The following is a 6405-nucleotide window of genomic DNA, read 5'->3' as shown; positions in this document are numbered from 1 at the left end:
TTCCAGATCCCTTGGTTTCCTAATTACCATGCTTCAGAAAATAGTGTCATAATCACACAACTCAAAACTCTGATATAATCTGTTAGAATATTATGAACATTACTGCACATAAAGAGTTTACACACACACACACGAAAAAAATCCAGATGCCCAGGTGGCATCCCAGACCTATTAATTCAGAATCTCTGGGAGGAAGAATCCATGTATCAGGGTTATTACTGTGTGACTGAGCAATAGAAGCTTCTCGATACTCACCTCTGAGTTTTGAGGTGGTTTCTCATGATGCATTATTGTGACTGTAGCTCAATGATACACCCACTTATTCTCAGAATACTTGCTGACCATCTACTATGTTCCCCAAACTTGCCAGGGATACAGTGAAAACAAAAATGGTCAAGGTCCTTGCCCTAGTGCAATTGATAGTCTTGTGATAAATAAAAACCAAGTGAACACATGCCTATGTGATATCATTTCAGTTATCATTTAGGGCTGTAGAGATAAAGAATTCCATGACAATGTGAGATAAAGAAAAACAAAGTTGTGTTCATACTTCTATCTTACTAAGGAGCAATTCCAAATAAATTCAAGACTTCAATTTTTAAAATGAAGAAACCACGGGAGACTCAGAAGCCATAGGAAAAAATGATTGATAAATCAGACTACATAGTAGCATAAATTCAAAAGACAAAGATTAAACTGAAAAAAGATTGTAACTCATGTACAAAGTGTTATTTCCTAATTTATATATGAAGATATCCAGCCATCTGATATGAGAAATAGACACATTTATTGAAGAAGATACAAGATACAATAAACATTGTACAAAGGACAATGATGCCTCAGTCCCCTTCAAAGTAGGCTCCTTGGGACCTCACATAGTTCTCCCAATTGCTGTCTGCTACCCTGTCATATTTTCCTGAATCTCACTGATGGTCTGAAATCTCTTCCCTTTCAAAGGTGATTTTAGTTTTGGGAAAAGCCAGAAGTCACAGGGCACCAAATCTGGGCTGTAGGGGAACTGAGTCACCTGGGTGATTTGATGTTTTGCCAAAAAACTGTGCATGAGACATGATACATGAGCAAGTGTGTTGTCATAATGAAGCTGCCAATCACCAGTTGCCCATGGCTGTGGCCTTCTGAATCATCTGAACAGTTTCCACAGAGGAATATTAAAGCTTAATACAATATTTGATGCAGATTCATAGGTCTACTTACCCAGTCATTTTGAATGTGACGGCCACACAGTACACATGCTCAGTCAATGGCATCTACCATCCCCACTGACCAGTGCAGTTAGGTTGTCATTGTTCATGCATGTGCATTCCAGTCCACTCTTCTTCACTGCCAGGTTACATTGATGTCACCCATGCCATTCTTGTTGTATTAACAATGGCTGAACTTTTTCCAGACACACCTCATGGATTTTAGAAAATCAATAATATATACAATCAGATAGAAAAAAAAAGAACAGAAAAAGGAAATACTAGTAGTTCTTTTTGTGTGTGTGTGACTATTTTTAAAATATATTTTATTGATTATGCTATTACAGTTGTCCCATTTCCCCCCTTCACTCTCCTCTACCCTGTACACCCTCTCCCACCCACATCCCCCCCTTTAGTTCATGTCCATGTGTCATAAGTTCTTTAGCTTCTACATTTCTCATACTATTCTTACCCTCCCCCTATTTTCTACCTACAATCTATGCTACTTATTCTCTGTACCTTTTCCCCCTCTCTCCTCCTCCCACTCCCCTGTTGCTAACCCTCCATGCGATCTCCATTTCTGTGGTTCTGCTCCTATTCTAGTTGTTTGCTTAGTTTCTTTTGGTTTTGCTTTAGGTGTGGTTGTTCATAATTGTGAGTTTGCTGTTCTTCTACTATACATGTTTTTTATTTATCTTCTTTTCTTAGATAAGTCCCTTTAACATTTCATAAAATAAGGGCTTGGTGATAATGAACTCTTTAACTTGACCTTATCTGAGAAGCACTTTATCTGCCCTTCCATTCTAAATGAAAGCTTTGCTGGATAGAGTAATCTGGGATATAGGTCCTTGTCTTTCATTACTTAGAATACTTCTTTCCAGCCCCTTCTTGCCTGTAAGGTCTCTTTTGAGAAATCAGCTGACAGTCTGATGGGAACTCCTTTGTAGGTGACTGTCCCCTTATCTCTTGCTGCTTCTAGGATTCTCTCCTTCATTTTTACCTTGGCTAATGTAATTATGATGTGCCTTGGTGTGTTCCTCCTTGGGTCCAACTTCTTTGGGACTCTCTGAGCTTCCTGGACTTCCTGGAAGTCTATTTCCTTTGCCAGACTGGGGAAGTTCTCCTTTATTATTTGTTCAAATACATGTTCAATCTGTTGCTCTACTTCTTCCCCTTCTGGTACCCCTATAATTCGGATGTTGGAACATTTAAAGATGTCCCGGAGGTTCCTAAGCTTCTCCTCGTTTTTTTGATTTTTTATTTCTCCATTCTTTCCTGCTTGGTTGTTTCTTTCTTCCTTCGGGTCCACTCTATTGTTTTGAGTCCCAGTTTCCTTCCCATCACTATTGGTTCCCTGTGCATTTTCCTTCATTTCTTTTATGGTAACCTGCATTTGTTCATCTAATTTGCGACCAAAATCAACCAATTCTGTGAGCTTCCTGATCACCAGTGTTTTGAACTGTGCATCTGATAGGTTAGCTATCTCTTGGTCGCTCAAAAGGTGAGTTCTGGAGCACTGATTTGTTCTTCTGTTTGAGCCATCTCTCTCCCTCTCTCTCTCTCTCTCTCTCTCTCTCTCTCTTTTGGTCTGGTTGCTCCTGTTACAGTGAGGGGTGGAGCCTTAGGTGTTCACCAGGGCTGGGCACCCCAGTTGCTAGATTGTGACATTGTATGTGAGGGCGGGGTGGAGAGGGAACAATGGCGGTAGCTCCGTTCTCTGTGGGGTCTCAGTCCCTTCCCTGGAATCCTGGGTAGCACGCTCTGCCCTGCTCCACAATTGCCGCCTCAATGGGTCTGCCAGCTGCCACTTGCATACTCAGGGTCCACCCACTGCGACCTTGCACGCCCCAGATGCCTTACATGCCCCTGGTTGCCTTATGCACCCAATTCTCTCTGTTCTCCTTGCCGAGACCCACGCCCGGCTGCTCATCTCCACCCCTCCTACCGGTCTGGATGAACGGGTCTATTTCAACTTCTTGGCTGTCCGACTTCCATTCAGATAAATTTTCTATCAGTTCTGGGTGTTATTCTGCCTCTAAATTGTTGTTGTTCCAATCTTGATTGTGCATGGAGGTAAGGTGTGTCCACCTATGCCTCCATCTTGGTGGGAAATGACCACTAGTAGTTCTTAAACATAAGAAAAAACACTCAATCCACAGGTAATAATAGAAGTGCACACTAAAACTACACAGAGACCCAGGAATTCTGTAACACACAGGGTGTGGGGAAACAAGCATTGTTGTAGATTATATAAACTGGCACAACTTCAGTGGATGACAATTTGCCACAAACACTTTGTCCCAGTGCTGCCTTCCCCCTCGAAGAATTTGGTCTACAGGACAGGTATATTTGCATATGTGTAAAATGATGCAGCATCATTTTTAATGGCAAAAGATTGGAAATAATCTAAATGTTCATCAATAGGGGATGAATTAAATAAACTATGAGACATCCATGCAAGAGAATACTATGTAGCCACAGAACACAATGAGAATACTCTATATACTGATACAAAAAGCTATCTAAATTATGCTCTTAAGTAAAAAACAAGAAGAAAACCAAGGCATGAGGTAGTATATGTAAGTATGCTACCATGTGATTAAAAAGCGTATCAAAGATAGATGATACACACACACCCGTATATACATAGTGTACAAGTATAAAAAGGTTCAAAAAAGATAAACCTAAAGAGACACATACATATTAATAGTTGTATGCTTAAACTTTAGCAAGGAGCACACACAAAAAAAACCCCAGTAATTTTTGTCATTGGTGGGAGTGGAGCTGGGTGGCTTTGGGACAGAAGCAAAAGGGAGACTCTTCTTCATTTCTGTCCCATTCTAGAATTCTGAACTACATCATTATTTATTCACCAAATTAAATTTTAAAAATACCAAAAGTACAGTAGAAATGTGCTTATAATTTATTCGTATTGTTTACAGATGCATTCTAAGACATTTAACACATTTAAAATTAAAAAGAATGTCTTTTTGGGAGTGGTCTGTGGCCACGCAGGCAGCACTCTGTGTGTGTCAGGCTGTGTAGAGAAGGGCCAAGAGATGAAGGGAGTGAGGAATGCGCTGTGGAAACACAGGGAAAAGAAAGCATTTCCGACAGGAAGAAAAGCCAGCGTGAGTGTTCTGAAGGGGACACCTGCGACCTGGAGCAGCAGGAAGGAGGCCAGTGTGTCTGGAACAAAGTGGGAGGAGGAGGGTGCTTGGAGACATAGTCCAAAAGGGAGCAGACACCTGGTCACGTGGCCCTTGTGAGTCAAGGGAAGACACAGGTTTAGGGTGGAAGTGTGACCTAACTGGCCTTCTATTCTGACTGCTACTGGAGAGTAACTGGGAGGTGGCAGGGGCAGAGAGGTCATGGAGGAGCAGGTAGGATGTTATTCAAGGTGTCAGATGGTGGAGGTTGGACATGTGGCAGTGAGGGTGACAAGATATGGGCATATTTGGGGTTATATTTGAAAGCAGAGCCAAGAACGTGTGCCATTGCATTGGATATGGGGGAATAAAAAGGATGACTTCAAGATGGCTTTGAGCTTTGGCTCAAAGCTTGAGCAACTTGGCAACACTTATTGAGTACCTTTTGTGTTCTGAGCACAAAACAGATATGTCTCTGCCCTTAAGGAGCTCACCTTGTAATGGGAGAGACACACAATAAACAAGCACTCACTTAATAAACTCAATTATTAACACTGAGAGAGAGTCATGGCAGCATGAACAGGGTGCTGGGTTGGAAGGTAAGCACAGGGCCTATTTAAAAGGGTAAGGACAACCTTGCCAAGGAGTCGAGATTTAAACTGAGATCTGGAGAGCTTAGAAGGAGCCAGCTATGTGAAGAATGAAAAACATTCAGGGATAAGGGAACAGCATGTGTAAAGGCCTTGAATTGCAGTGTGAGCGCAGGGGTTGCCGGGGCCGGTATTTCTTTCATGAATTTTCATGAGGCCAAGGTGGCTGGTATGTAATACACCAAAGTGGGGTAGGGAGGTAAGCAATGGTGCCTATAGGCTAGGATGAGGAGGAATTTTGTGTGCATGTGCTTATTTCTGAAAAACAATGGGGATTATAGTTTTGTGACTTTTTTAATGGTGCATTTTACATTTTTTAAAAAAGATTTTATTTATTTATTTTCAAAGAGGGGAAGGGAGGGAGAAAAAGAGGGAGAGAAACATCAATGTATGGTTGCCTCTCGAGTGCCCCCCTACTGGGGACCTGGCCTGCAACCCAGGCATGTGCCCTAGGCTGGAAATAAAACTGACAACCCTTTGGTTCACAGGCCAGCACTCAATCCACTGAGCCACACCAGCCAGGGCAGTTTTGTGACTCTTTGACACCTGGCTCAGAATTCTGTAAAGAAGAGGGCAGACATAGTACCCTGCCAAAATGTAGCCTGGCAGGTTTGGTGCTGGTTACTCCATTATTCTTCTACTACCCTCCTTCTTTCTCTTCTAAAATCAGGTCCCCAGTTTTTTCTTGAGATGAACAACTTTCCTTTTCTCCAAAGTCCTTGGCTTCCCAGAAAGATAGAGAACGTGGAGCTTTGATGCCAAGATCATCTAGGGCTCATGGGACCCCCCCTATGGAGTCCCCCTTTCACAAGTCAGTCCACTTTGCACCATCCCTTTATGCAAAGGAGCAAAATGTGGTGACCTTGTGTAGGTGATAAAGGACACTGACAACAATACACTGGAATCAAGAGCTCCCAGCCTCAAGCTGACTAGATGGTAACCTAGAAGTGGTTTGTGTGCCCATGTGCAGTTGATATGTGGGGTGGCTGTTCCTCAACCCATCACAAGCCCTACACAAAATTTTAGAAAGAGAAAAGGGACAACTTAATGGTGAGTGGATGAGCTTATCAATATTTCCAATTCACTTCTTTAGCTACAGGGCCCAAATTGAAAATGGAACCGTGAGAATCTCAAAGGGCTGCCTACATGGCTTGTACCTGCTACATGAGGAGCAAGTGGCTCTGCAAAGGTTAGGGGCTCCTGCCTGGCACATCAGGGGCCTCCTGCTGCTCAGACACTTACAGATCTGCAGGTGCTACTCTAGGGGGCACCTACGTTGGGCCTGGTTAGAACCTCACTCCCATGTGGACACCCCCAAATCTCCACCCTGGATTAGAACAGAGAGCCAATCCTGTTGCTTCCAGAATCACTATGGTCAGTAGCACAAACTCTTAGCAAGAATAT

This window comes from Phyllostomus discolor, chromosome 3, assembly GCF_004126475.2.
Source record: "Phyllostomus discolor isolate MPI-MPIP mPhyDis1 chromosome 3, mPhyDis1.pri.v3, whole genome shotgun sequence".
Taxonomy (NCBI): Eukaryota; Metazoa; Chordata; class Mammalia; order Chiroptera; family Phyllostomidae; genus Phyllostomus; species Phyllostomus discolor.
This window is presented reverse-complemented; position numbering follows the sequence as displayed.